Consider the following 15,256-nt stretch of genomic DNA (forward strand, 5'->3'; position numbering starts at 1 on the left):
CTCGTAAGGCGAACTTGATTTTTTTTCCAAGCTGAGAAAGCTTTCCATATCAGACAGCCATACTTCGGTCCTTGGGGGCTTTGAGTCCCTCCAGGCCAACAGTATCTGTCGCCGGGCTATCAGGGAAGCAAAGGCCACAACGTCGGCCTCTATCCCCTCCTGTACTCTCGGGTCTTCCGACACCCCAAATATCGCCACCTCTGGACTCATCGCCACCCTTGTTTTCAGTACACGGGTTATGACGCCCGCAAATCCCTGCCAGTATCCCCTGAGTTTTGGACACGCCCAGAACATGTGGACATGGTTCGCTGGTCCTCCCCCACATCTAGCACACTTGTCCTCCAGCCCAAAGAATTTGCTCATCCGGACCACCGTCATGTGGGCCCAGTGAACCACCTTGAACTGAATCAGACCGAGCCTGGAACATGTTGCGGTTGCATTTACCCTCCTCAGAGCGTCTGCCCATACGCCTCCCTCCAACTCCCCACCAAGCTCCTCCTCCCACTTAAGTTTCAGTTCCTCGGTCCCTGTGTCCTCCGCTCCCATAAGCTCCTTATAAATATCTGAGACTCTCCCCTCTCCTACCTCCCCCCTGGAAATTACCCTGTCCTGGATCCCCCTTGGTGGAAGGCGTGGAAAGGACGGGACCTGTCTACGTATGAAATCCCGCACCTGCAAGTACCGAAAGTCATTCCCCCTCGCCAGCCCGAACTTCTCCTCCAGCGCCCTCATATTCGCGAAGCTCCCTTCCAGGAACAAGTCGCCCATCCTTCCCACCCCCGTCCTCCGCCACGCTCGAAACCCGCCATCCATCTTCCCCGGGACAAATTGTTGTCACATATTGGGGACCAGACCAACGCTCCCAATTCCCCCGCATGCTTCCTCCATTGGCCCCAAATCCGCAAAGCCGCCACCACTATAGGGCTGGTGGAGTACTTGGCCGGTGGAAACGGCAGGGGAGCCGTGACCAGGGCTGCCAAGCTGGTGCCCCTGCACGAAGCAGCCTCCACCCGCTCCCAAACCGACCCCGTACCCACCATCCATTTCCTTATCATGGCTATGTTAGCCGCCCAGTAGTAGTTGCTGAGGTTCGGCAACGCCAGCCCCCCCCTCGCTACGGTTCCGTTCCAGCATCCCCCTCTTTACCCGTGGGGACTTCCCAACCCAAACAAATCGCAGGATGATTTTATTGATTCTTTTAAAGAAGGACCGCAGAATGAAAATAGGGAGACACTGAAAAATAAACAGGAATCTCGGGAGGATCGTCATCTTCACTGTCTGTACTCTCCCCGCTAGTGACAGCGGGAGTGCATTCCACCTCCGAAACTTGCTCCTCATTTGCTCCACCAGCCTGGACAAGTTCAACCTATGCATCTTACCCCAGTCGCGCGCCACTTGTATCCCTAGATACCTAAAACGTTCCCCAACCAGCCTAATTGGTAGCTCCCTCAGCCTATTCTCCTGACCCCTCGCCTACACCACAAACATCTCACTTTTTGCCACGTTCAACTTGTAGCCCGAAAACCGGCCAAACTCCCCTAGGATTTCCATAATCCCGTCCATCCCTGCCGCTGCATCTGACACATACAAAATTAGGTCGTCCGCGTAGAGCGAGACCTTGTGTTCTATCCGCCCCTGACCATTCCCTTCCATCGCCTTGCCGCTCTCAGAGCAATTGCCAGCGGTTCTATGGCCAACGCAAACAGCAGTGGAGAGAGGGGGCATCCCTGTCTTGTCCCGCGGTATAGTCTAAAATACTCAGATGTCGTCCTGTTCATCCTTACACTAGCTTTTCCACCCGGTCAAAAGCCTTTTCGGCACCTATTGCCACCACTTTTCCACCTCTCTGCCCTACGGGGGCATCATAATCACATTGAGTAGCCTTCTTAGATTGGCTACTAGCTGCCTGCCCTTAACAAACCCCGTTTGGTCCTCCACAATCACGTCCAGTACACAGTCTTCGATTCTGGACGCCAGGATCTTGGCCAGCAGTTTAGCGCCTACATTAATCGGGGAGATTGGCCTATAGGTCCCACAGACTTCCGGATCCTTATCCCGTTTTAATATCAGCGAGATGGTGGCTTGCGACATCGTCGGGGGTAACACCCCATTGTCCCTCGCCTCGTTAAACACCCTAACCACTATACCCGCAAACGTTTTGTAGAACTCCACTGGATAACCGTCCGGCCCCGGGGCTTTACCCGACTGCATGGCCTTCAGGACCCCCATTACTTCTTCAGCTCTAATCGGGCCCCCCAGCCCCTCTACCATCCCCTGCCCACCTTTGGGAAGGTCAGCCCATCTAAGAAGCGCCTCATCCCCGTCCGGCCCCGAGCTATACAGCTTACTGTAAAAGTCCCTGAATACCCTGTTCAGTCCTGCCGGGTCTCCCACCCGGTTCCCTGCCCCGTCCACTACCGTCCCTATCTCCCTGGCCGCCTCCCTCTTCCTAGGTTGCTGTGCAAGCATTCTGCTGGCATTCTCCCCATACTCACACTGCACCCCTGGCCTTTCTGAGTTGCTCTACGGCCTTCCCAGTGGATAGCACTTCCAGCTCCGCCTGCAGTCTCCGTCGTTCCCCAAGTAGCTCTGCCCTCGGGGAGTCCGCATATTCCCTATCCGTCCGTGTCATCTCCTGCACCAGTCTGTCCATCTCCGCCCTATCCGTTCTGTCCCTATGGGCTCAGATTGAGATCAGTTCCCCTCTCACCACCGCCTTCAACGCCTCCCAGAGCACCGCTGCTGAGACTTCCCCTGTATCATTGACCTGCAGGTAGTCCTGCATGCATTTCCCCACTCTCTCACATACCCTCTCCTCTGCCAACAATCCCACCTCTAACCTCCATTGTGGGCGCTGATAACTTTCTTTGTAGACCAGCAGGTCGACCCAATGTGGAGTGTGGTCCGAAATAGTGATCGCCGAGTATTCAGTATCCCTCACCCCCTCCAAAAAGTCCCTACTCATAGTAAAGAAGTCAATACGAGAATAAACCTTGTGAACATGTGAATAGAACGAGAACTCCTTCCCCGTCGGCCGGCTGATTCTCCAGGGGTCCACCCCCCCCCATTTGTTCCATGAACCCTCTCAGTTCCCTTGCCATTTCCGGGACCCTGCCCGTTCTGGAGCACGACCGGTCCAGGTCTGGGTCGAGGACTGTATTAAAGTCCAAACCCATAATCAACTTGTGCGAATCCAAGTCGGGGATTTTCCCCAGCAGCCTTTTGATGAAATCTATATCATCCCAGTTTGGAGCGTAAACATTCACTAGGACCACCCTCACCCCCTCAAGCTTGCCCCGGACCATGAGAAATCTACCACCCCCATCTGCAACTGTGCTGTCCGCCTCAAACTTAACCCGTTTGTTAATCATGATCGTGACCCCTCTGGTCTTAGCGTCAAGCCCTGAATGGAAGACCTGGCTAACCCAGCCCTTCCGTAATCTAATCTGGTCCGCCACTTTCAAATGTGTCTCCTGCAGTAACATTACATCTGCCTTCAGAGCCCGTAAGTGCGCGAACACACGTGTCCTCTTAACCGGCCCGTTTAATCCTCTAACATTCCAGGTGATCAGCCTGGTTGGAGGGCACCCTGCCCCCTGCCCCCCCCCCCCCCCACCCCTACGCCGATCAGCCATCCCCCTTCTTGGGCCCACCCCCTGTCCATGTGCCACGCCTCCCTTGGTCCGCCTCTTGGCAGCTCCCACCCCCGACCCCTTCCCTGTAACCTGGTTCAGTTCCCTCCCTCATCAGCAGATCATCTACCCCCCCCCCCTCCCCCCAGCAACAACCCCTTGTAACCTAACCCCTGCCATATACTGGCTGTATACACACCTCCAGCTCGCTCCCGATGACTAGCTCAAAGCCGCTAGTCTGGTGGCTCTCAACTCCGGCGCCACCATGTCTCACACCTATTGTCCCCCCCCCACGCCCATCAACACCACCTCCCCAGATCAGCCCCGTTCGAGCAATCGCTCTGGGACCGAGACAGAGAGAAAACAAACAAAGAACAAAGCAACATCCCCAGAAGAAAAAAAAGCAAAGAGAACCCGAACAGCCCCCCAGCACCCAACAACTTAAACTTTAACTAACACTTTGGCTTTAACTTTGAAACTTTCAAACAGGCAAACACAAACACAACAACACCCCCAATTTTAAATAAAAGAGCCGAACGACATCGCTAACACGAAGGGCAATCTGTGAACAACTGCAGACATCCCTTAGTACACTCTAACTTGGGTCCATGGGTCCTCAGTTCGACACCAGTCCATGCCCCTTAGCGAAGTCCATCGCTTCCTCCGGGTCGTCACAATAATGTTGCTGTTCCCGGTATGTGACCCAAAGCCACGGCGGAAAATGTAGCCCAAACTTGACCTTTTTAAACAGAATCTCTTAAATTTGTCTGTAGGCTGCCCTCCTTCTGGCCACCTCCTGGCTCAGATCCTGGTAGATGCGCAGGACACTATTGTTCCATGAGCAGCTCCTCGTGCTCTTGGCCCACTGTACAGCCCGCTCCTTGTCCACAAACCTATGGAACCTGACCACCATCGCCCCGGCCCTCCCCCTCCCCCCCTCGTGTCTGCCTCGCCTACACTCTATGTGCCCTGTCCAGCTCCAACGGACGCGGGAAGAAACCATCCCCCACCAGCTTCTGCAGCATGTCTGCCACATATGCCGTGGCATCCACTCCCTCGGCCCCCTCCGGGAGCCCAATGATTCTCCGATTCTGCCGACGAGACCTATTTTCCAGGTCCTCCAGCTTGTCCATCAGCCTTGCTTGCTGCTCCTTCAACTTACTAATTTCCACGTTCGCTGCCGTTTGGAAATCCGCCTGCTCTTCCACTGTCTTCTCCAGTGCCTGGACCTTCTTATCCTGAGCATCCAGCCTCTGGTCAAGTCGCTCCACAGCTTTCTGGAGCGGTTCCAGAATTATCCCGCTTCAGTGCTGCGAAGCTCTTTCATGACCTGCAGCATGTTGTCCAATGCTGTCTGGACCGTCCTTTCCGTGGTCCGTTCATCGGCCATCTTTCCTCCCGCTTGAGCTTCCACACCACCTTTGTTCAGCCCCTTCTTCGCCTGTTTCCGCTCCCTTCTGCTCCTTAAGTCCATACAACTCTGTATGGATTCAGGTCTAGAGCGCTATTGCTTTTCACTCCAGCGCTCAAAAGTTCAAAAAAGTCGGGGGAAAGGGTCTTAAAGTCAGACCGGAGCGAGAGCCACCAAATGTGCGATGTACTCCCTCATAGCCGCCACCGGAAGTGCGTAAATGTGGACAATTGCCCAGGTATGTCCTGTACACAAGAAACAGGACAAATCCAACCTGATCAATTACTACCCCATCCATCAGTCTACTGTCAATCACCAGTTATGTGGTAAAAGGGGTCATTAACAGCGCCATGAAGCAGTACTTACGCAGCAATAACCTGCTCACTGACGCTCAGTCTGGGTTCCACCAGTGTTACTCAGCTCCTGACTTCATTACAGCCTTGGTTCAAACATGGACAAAAGAGTTGAATGGCAGAGGTGAGGTGAGAGTGACTGCCCTTGACATGAAGGCAGCATTTGTCAGAGTATGGCATCAAGGAGCCCTAGCAAAACTAGACTCAATGGGAATCAGGGGAAAACCCCTTCACTGATTGGAATCATAGCTGGCACAAAGGAAAATGGTTATGGTGATTGAAGGTCATTCATCACAGCTCCAGGATACCTTTGCAGGAGTTCCTGGGGGTGGTGTCTGACATTCGACCATCTTCAGCTGGTTCATCAATGACATTCCTTCCACAATATGGCCAGAAGTGGGGATGCTCACTGATGACTGCACAACATTCAGTACGATTTGCGACTCCTCAGATAATGAAGCAGTCCATGTACAAATGCAGCAAGACCTGGGCAAGTGGCAAATAACATTCACACCACATTCAATGGTATTGCTATCGCTGAATCCCGCGCAATCAACATACTGGGAGTTACTGTTGACCAGAAACTGAACTGGACTAGCTATATAAATAATGTGGCTACAAAGGCGGGTCAAAGGCTAAGAATCCTGTGGCGAGCAACTCATCTCCTGACTCCCCAAAGCCTGTGCAACATCTACAAGGCACAAGTCAGGAGTGAAATGGAATACACTGCACTTACCTTGATGAGTACAGCTCCAACAACACTCAAAACCCTATTTTAAAAAAATATTTTTATTCTCCTTTTTCACATTTTTTCCCAAATTTACACCCACCAACAATAAACAATAATCAGCAACAAATATGTCAATCCCCATATCAATAACAACGATCTCATCCTCCCACCAAACCCTAAACATTGGCCCGCATGTTTACATAAACAAATGACAAAAAGGAATCAGGAATCACCCATAATCACCATTAACACCCCCCCCCCCCCCCCCCCCCCCATCTGATGTTCAATGTTATCCAGTTCTTGAAAGTGAATAATGAATAATGGCCATGAATTGGAGAACCCATCCATCCTTCCCCTCAGTTCAAACTTAACCTTCTCAAGAGTCAAGAATTCCAACAGGTCCCCCCGCCACGCCAGGGCACAGGGTGGAGAGGCTGCTCTCCATCCCAACAGGATCCGCCTTTGGGCGATCAACGAGGCGAAGGCTACGATATCTGCCTCTGCTCCCGTTTCCAACCCTGGCTGGTCCGACACCCCGAATATGGCCTCCCGGGGACCCGGGTCCAGTTTCACGTGCACTTGGAAATTACCCTAAAAACCTCCTTACAGTAATCCTCCAGCATTGGACAGGACCAAAATATATGAACGTGATTAGAGCCCTCCCTCCCCGCAACGCTCTCACACATCTTCTACTCCTTCAAAGAATCGGTTCATCCTCGCCCTCGTGAGGTGTGCTCTGTATACCACCTTCAGCTGTATCAGCCCCAACCTCACGCACAAGGCGGTGGCATTTACTCTCCGGAGCACCTCACACCAGAACCCCCCCTCTATAACCTCTCCCAACTCTTCCTCCCACTTTGCTTTGATAACACTCAAGAATCTTGACACCATCCAGGACAAAGCAGCCCACTTGATTGCTACTCAACCCCTCCACCATCGATGAACAGTGGCAGCCGTGTACACCATCTACAAGATGCAGGAACTCTTCCCAAAGCAGCATCTTCCAAATCCACGAAAACCAGCATCTAGGACAAGAGCAACAGACACATGGGAGCAGCACCATCTGGAGGTTCCCCTCCAAGTCACTCATCATCCTGACCTGGAAATATATCGTTATTCCTTCACTGTTGCTGGGCCAAAGTTCTGGAATTCCCTCCCTAATGGCATGGTGGGTGTACTGACACCTCAGTGACTGCAGTGGCTCTGGAAGGCAGCTCACTACCACCTTCTGAAGGGCAACTGGGGATGGGGCAATGAATGCTGGCACAGTCAGTGATGCCCACATCCCGTAAATTAATTTTAAATGTTATTATTTAGCCTCAAACATTGGACATTAATAACGGGTACAGGTACAACAGGTGATGCTTTGTTAGGATTAGTGGAGCTCATTTCAGACGTTAAATTGTCCACAATATGGTCAATATAGTTGTGTTGTAAAAAACGGCAAGTGTTGCTGAGGCATGTATTTTGCCTGACAACTGGCTCTTTAGACTATGACAGGATCCACAATAATGCAGCAGTAATTTTCTGTCCGTTTCTCTTTGTGGTAGACTGCACAGTGTCCACGTCCCCCGAAATCCCAAAAGAGGCCTATGAAATTAAATTTTTAAAAGTATTTTTATTCAGTTTTTAAATTTTTATATGCCACAGCAAAACAACAACAAACCACCTGTAAGCCCCCCCCCCCAAACAAAAAGACCCCAATAGAAACTCCCTCCTCCCCCCCACCGAAACTCTCTCCTCCCCCCATCCCGAACAACTAACGGTGACCAGCTGCCATCTCCGGCAGAACACCTCAATTGCCCACCTCATGGTCTACTTAATTTTCTCGAGATATAAAGGCACTGGGTGGAGAAGCTGACCTCCATCCCATCAGCACCCGCCTTCGCGCAATCAGCGGGGCGTGGGCCAGGACATCCACCCCTACTCCTGTCTGCATCTCCGCAAGGTCTGACACTCCAAATATGGCCCCTAAGGTGGGGGTTTCCAAACTTCGGGTCGCGATCCATGGTGGGTCACGGGAAGGTTTCAGGAGGGTCACGGCGCGATCGGTCTTGGCGTTCCCGATCACGGAAGGAATGCCCAAAGGCCGCGACCGGCTTTTAAAAATGCCGGCCGCAACGGACTTTTGAGATTGCTGGCCATTGCCGCACATGCGTGCCGGATCAAACTGTGTGCAGGCCCGGAGCCCAGCGGGGTGGACCGCTTCCTCCTGACATCAGCGCGATGTCCTGGGCCAGTTTATTTCAGAAAACGACGGAGTCCTCCCACTGGAAGGAGAGGCAGAGAGTAGGTCATGCACCCCGTACGCTGATGTCACAGGTTCAGGGTGCGAGAGAGATTCCTCCATTTTGTAGCTGCGAGCAGTGCTGGTGTGAGCTCCAGGGCCTCTGGTGAACAACCCACAAAGAAGGAACTGAAAACGGGAACAAAGCAGCATAAAGATGATTACTTGAGGTGTGGGTTATTAATTGTGCCGATGCAAATCAGGATTCAAAGTTTGTGTGTGTTATATGCCCGGAAGCACTGGCAAATGAAAGTTTAAAAGCCTCAAGGATATTTGAAGATTAATAATGGCGAGTTCGAGGAAAATCCTTTACTTTTTTTCAACGGATGCAGTGAGATCTTAAATCATCAGCTGAAGTCATTATCAGAAATGCAACACTGAATAACAAAGCAAGTGACATCGCGAGGACCAAGCAGGCTCACCGGTCGGATACAGGTAAGTGAAAATTGGTGGGTCACAAATGTCGGGCCGGCATGGGTCACGAATGTCGGCCAGCATTGGTCATGAAGTATGGCTGGTTGGCAAAAATAGGACCGGGCAAAAAATGTTTGAAAAATACTGCCCTAAGTGACATGGCTGAGGTGATATCATGATTGTGTTGTAATTCACCAACTGACCACAAGGAGTCTCATTAGTATATAAGTGAATATTAGAGTCAGGTGACCTCAGACTGACTGGAGGGCTGGGAAGAGAGAGGTTGCTTGTGCATGTTAATATTGTTATTCATCTATTGTTTTGTATGTAGTTGATCCTTAGTTAATTTGTAGAATCGCCGACGTGTTGAGACTCAGAAACCCGTAGACTTAGGACATGACCAGAACATGTGCACATAATTCACCGGCCCCCTCCCACATCGCTTCCACTCATCCTCCACTCCCGCAAACAACCTGCTCATTCTCAACTTTGTCAAGTGGGCCCCGTGCACTATCTTCAACTGTATCAGCCCTAATCTCGCACATGAAGTTGTTGCGTTCACCCTCCTCAGGGCCTCGCATCACACTCCATCCTCCAACTCCTCCTCCCACTGACCCATAACCCCCTCATCGACACGGCGTCCTCTATCATAATCCGACCATAAATTCCGGAGGTACACCTCTCCTCCATCCCTGCCAGCGACAGAATCCTCTCCAACAACGAGGGCGGCGGCACCACAGAGAATGTCAGAAAGATCATTTTGTAAAATAGCAAACCTGTAGATACCTATATGTATCTCCCTGTGAAAGCCCAAATTTCTCTGACAACTCCTCCAGGCTCGCAAATCGTCACTCCAAAAACAAATCCCTCAATTCTTCCATCCCCTTCTCTTCCCATTCCCTAAACCTGGCATCCAACCTCACTGGCTCAAACATGTGGCTCACACAAATTGGCACCAATTCAAACTTGAAGTGCTGCCAAAATTATTTCCATATTTTCAATGTGGGCACCACCACCAGGGAGAAAAAGGCAGCGCAGACGTCACTAACACCCTTAACCCCGATTCCATCCATATCCATACAGCTTCAGGATCCCCATACCACCCCAGTAGCTTCTCCGCAGTCACTTCCCAATAATAATATATCAAGATCTGCCACGCCAAGCTCCCTAACTGCCGAATGTGCTCTGAATCCTAACCACTTTACCCACCCAAATAAAGGACAAAGTCAATCTCTCCACAACCCCAAAGGAGGATATTGGCAAAAAAACGGCAAGCACTGAAACAGAAGTAAAAACAGTGGAGAAACGCTCATCTTCTCCATTTGAATTCTGCCCACCAAGAACAGAGGGACACTATCCCACCTCTGTAATTCGCCTTGACCCTACTCACCAAGCTCGTGAAATTCAATTTACGGAGTCAGGCCCAATCCCAAGCTACCGGCACACCCAAGCACCTGAAGTTAGAGCCCATTAAACGGAATGGTAACCCCCCCCCAGATTAACTGCCCTCCCTAGTGGAGTGAATGGAAAACACTTACTTTTCTCCCAGTTCAGTTTAAATCTTGAGAAAGCTCTAAAACGCTTCAGCAGCACCACAATATCACCCATTGTGGGAATTAGCTCTGTCACGTACAAGAGAAGATCATCAGCATACAAGGACACCCTGTGTTCTATCCCCCCCCCCCTCCCCCAATTATAATCCACCTACACTTATCCGAGGCCCTTAGGGCAATGGCCAAAGGCTCAATTGCCAACACAAACAAAAGTGGGGACAGAGGGTACCCCTGCCTTGTCCCCCGTGCAGCTGAAGTATTCAGAATCCACATTGTTTGTACAGACACTAGCCTTCGGTGCATGATCTAACACCCACGCCACAAATGTAGGCCCTATCCCAAACCATTCCAACACCGCAAACAAATACCTCGCATTCTGCCCTATCAAAAGCCTTCTCACATCCAATGCCACAATAACCTCCTGCTCTCTCTCATCCGCTGTGGACAGTACCACATTTAAAAGCCGCCTCATATTAGACAACAAGGCCGACCCTTCACAAACACCGTCTGATCCTCCCCAATGACCTGAGGGAGACTCTTCTCCAACCGCAGCACAAGAACCTTGGCCAAGACCTTTGCATCCACATTCAGTAAGGAAATCGGGCGAAGCTACCCAGGGTCTTAGCAAGAGCGAAATCAACAGTTACATCATTGTCTCCGGAAGAGATTCCCTTGCTACCAAATCCTTAAATATCTCCACCAACAACGGCACCAATCATTCCGCAAACTTTTTATAAATTCCATTGGGAGTCCATCCGGTCTCGGCGCCTTACCCATCTGCATTCGCCCAATAGCTGTCCGGACAGCCTCCACCTCCCACCGCACCTTCAACCCTTCCCGATCTTCCTCCTCCGCCTTACGACACTTCAACTCAAGAAACTCCACCATATCTGACTCTGCCCCAGATGGTTCTGACTTATATAGATTCTTAAGGCGGCCTCAAACACCCCCTTAACTTTATCTGCCGCAAACACCAGTCAACCCTCCCCTCCTCCCTCAAATCCCGAACGTGAACAATCACTCGGGAGGCTGCCTTTCGCTTCAACTGACCAACCGAAAGACGACTGGCCTTCTCCCCATATTCGCACATTACCCCCATCGAGCATCGCAACTGGTGAACTGCCTATCGGTAGATAACAGATCAAACTGCGGCCGCAGCTTCTTTCTGCTCGCCAGCAGCTCAGGAGCCAGGTTGCATGTCTACCTACCATCTATCAACAAAATCTTATTCACTCACGATTGATGCTCCTCCGTCGCCTCCCTATACAGATGGAGAATCCCACCCCCAGTCTCTACAGCTCTCTGCGGTAAACAATTCCACAGATTCGCTCTGCTCTGAGAAAAGAAACTGTCTTAAATAGGTGATCTCCTTACTCTGGGATTATGCCATCTGGTCCTCGACTCTCCCACAAGGGGCAGCACGGTAGCATTGTGGCTAGCACAGTTGCTTCACAGCTCCAGGGTCCCAGATTCGATTCCCAGCTTGGGTCACTGACTGTGCGGAGTCTCCATGTTCACCCCATGTTTGTGTGGGTTTCCTCCGGGTGCTCCTGTTTCCTCCCACGGTCCAAAGATGTGCAGGTTAGGTGGATTGGCCATTCTAAAAAGGTGGTGTTACTGGGTTACAGGGATAGGGTGGCGGCGTGGGGCTTAAGTAGGGTGCTCTTTCCAAGGCCGGTGCAGACTCGATGGGCTGAATGGCCTCCATCTGCACTGTAAATTCTATGAGGTGCATCAAAGAATACTGAAGGGAGAGTGGAAATTGCAGGGGCGCTGGCCATAAGCTTCCAGTTTTCTCAAGACTCAGGGTAGGTGCCCGAGGACTGGAGAATTGCAAATGTTATGCCCTGGTTCAAAGGAAGGTTGTAAGGATCACTCCAGCAATTAAAGGACAGTCAGTTTAACATCAGTAGTGGGTGAGCCTCGAGAAACAATTATTTGGTATAAAATTAGCAGTCACATTGAAAAACTGAGGTCGATTAGGAAAAGCCAGTATGGATTTCGAAAAGGATAATTGTGCTTAGTTTTTGGAGTGAACAAAAATGGTCGATTTGGGTAATGCAGTTGATCATAGAATTTACAGTGCAGAAGGAGGCCATTCGGCCCATCATGTCTGCGCCGGCTCTTGGTAAGAGCACCCTCCCCAAGGTCAACACCTTCACCCTCTCCCCATAACCCAGTAACCCCACCCAACACTAAGGGCAATTTTGGACACTAAGGGCAATTTATCATGGCCAATCCACCTAACCTGCACATCTTTGGACTGTGGGAGGAAACCGGAGCACCCGGAGGAAACCCACGCACACACGGGATGTGCAAACTCCGCACAGACAGTGACCCAAACCGGAATCGAACCTGGGACCATGGAGCTGTGAAGCAATTGTGCTATCCACAATGCTACCGTGCTGCCCTGATGAGATGTGCATGGACCTTCGGAAGGCATCCGGTACATTGCCACACAACTTGTGAGAAAAGTTTTTTTTAAATAAATTTAGAGTATCCAATTCATTTTTTCCAATAAAGGGGCAATTTAGCATTGCCAATCCACCTACCCTACACATCTTTTGGGTTGTGGGGACAAAACCCACGCAAACACCGGGAGAATGTGCAAACTCCACACAGACAGTGACCCAGAGCTGGGATCGAACCTGGGATCTCGGTGCCGTGAGACCACTTGCGCCACCGTGCTGCCCTTTGCGAGAAAAGTTATAGCTCGTAGAATATAGCAACTTGCATACAAAATTAGTTGAATAATAGGAAGCAGAGAATAACAATCAATGGATATTTTTTGAGCTGGAGGTAGTAGTGTTTACCAGGGGTTTGATATTGAGATCCTTGCTTTTCCTGATATATATTAATGATGTCGTACTCAGTGCCCAGGGGACAATTTCAAAGCTTGCGGATGGCACAAAATTTGGAAGTACTGTAAACCGTGAAGAGACAGCGTAGAACTTTGGGACTGGAATACACTGCCTGGACGTATGGTGGAGGCAGATTCAATTGAGGCATTTAAGAGGGCATTGGATCATTACTTGAATAGAAGAAATGTGCATGGGTACGGGGAAAAGGCAAGGGAATGGCACTAAATCATGATGCTTGTTTGGAGAACCGGTGCAGACACAATGATTCAAATGGCCTCTTTCTGCGCTAACAATTTTGTGATAATGATGTTAAATAAAATTACGTTAACTATACAGCACAGAAACAGATCATTTGGCCGAACCAGAATTTCTCCACAGATCTATCATTCCTTATCTAACTCCATCAGCATAACACTCAATTTCCTTCTCCTTCATATGCTTATCTAGACTTCAAACACTTCCCTCAGTTGAGTTCCACTTTTGCACCAGTTTCCGGATAGAGAAGTTTCTTCGGTTTGATTTCTTGGTGACAATCTTAAATTGATGGCCTCCAGTTTTCTTTTCGACAAGTGGAAACACTCTTAATTTCTAACAAAATGTTTCATAATTTAAAAGACCTCGATTAGGTCATTCTACAGCCTTCTCTTTCCTAGAGAAGGGGGGAGCCAGCCTGTTCACCTTTTCTTGCAGTTTCTGGTACCATTCAATTGTTTGCATTCTCTCCCGTGCCTCTTGATTGTCTTTCGAATACAATGACCAGAACCGTACAAAGTACTTCAAGTATGGTCTAACCAAGGTTCAATATGTTTTGCATAATCTCGATTTGCAAATCCCATTCCTCTAGAAGTAAACTTTTGCTTTTTTTTAATGGCTGTATTATTTTAGTAATTTGTGTATTATTGCATCCAGAATCCATTTTCTTTACCATTTAAACTATTGTTTTTTTTTTAACAAACAATTTTTTTGAGGTTTTTTTGGCATTGTAAACAGTTAACAGATTACAGAAATATGCAAACAACAATGGAAAACCAACACTTCAACCAAACCATAGTGCACATAACCGCTCCTCTCCCAAAAACACTAACCGCCTATTTATCCCTCCTACTCTACTCTAACTTCCCCCCTCTCCCCCCTCCTCTGCTGACGTTCAATCTCCCGTGAAGAAGTCAATGAATGGTTGCCACCTTCGGGCGAACGCCAGTACAGATCCGCTGAAGGCGAACTTGATTTTTTTCCATACCCAGAAAACTCGACATGTCCGAAAGCCATAGTTCGGTCTTCGGGGGTTTTGAGTCCCTCCAAGCCAGCAGTATTCGCCGCCGGGCTATCAGGGAAGCAAAGGCCAGAACATCGGCCTCTTTCTCCTCCTAGACTCCCGGGTCTTCCGAAACCCCGAAAATTTCCACCTCTGGACTCATCACCACCCTTGTTTTCAGTACCCGGGACATGACACCCGCAAAACCCTCCCAGTACCCCCTAAGCTTAGGGCATGCCCAAAATATGTGTACATGGTTCACTGGTCCTCCCGCGCATCCAGCGCGCTTGTTTTCTACCCCAAAGAATTTGCTCATCCGAGCTACCGTCATGTGGGCCCAGTGAACGACCTTAAACTGAATCAGGCTGAGCCTGGCACATGTTGCAGTTGAGTTTACCCTACTCAGGACTTCCACCCATACCCCGTTCTCCATCTCCCCGCCGAGTTCCTCCTCCCATTTGAGTTTCAGTTCCTCCGTCTCGGACTCTTCCTCCTTCATGAGCACCTTGTAGATATCCGAGACTCTACCTTCTCCATTAAACTATTTTAATACATTGAAATTCTTATTTTCCAAGTAATATTTGACCTTATTTTTCTTACCAAAACGCAATATCTAGCAGTTATCTATGTTGAAATTAATTTGCCAATGCTATGCCCATTCTGAAAGTTTATGTCTTCTTGCAATGTGTTGAAATCCTCCTCAGTAATGATTATCTGGTGCAACTGGTAAGTTTAGAAATTTGTGGTTTTGATTTCAAAA

General features: G+C 49.8%; 1 protein-coding gene across 7 annotated transcripts in view; it reads right to left on the reverse strand.

Annotated features, from left to right (window-relative positions):
- Positions 1–15,256, reverse strand: part of LOC119973867 (hyaluronidase-1-like) — a 67,972-nt gene that overhangs the window by 10,993 nt on the left and 41,723 nt on the right. The gene's annotated exons all lie outside the window — the stretch shown is intronic.

This window comes from Scyliorhinus canicula, chromosome 11, assembly GCF_902713615.1.
Source record: "Scyliorhinus canicula chromosome 11, sScyCan1.1, whole genome shotgun sequence".
NCBI classification, from domain to species: domain Eukaryota; kingdom Metazoa; phylum Chordata; class Chondrichthyes; order Carcharhiniformes; family Scyliorhinidae; genus Scyliorhinus; species Scyliorhinus canicula.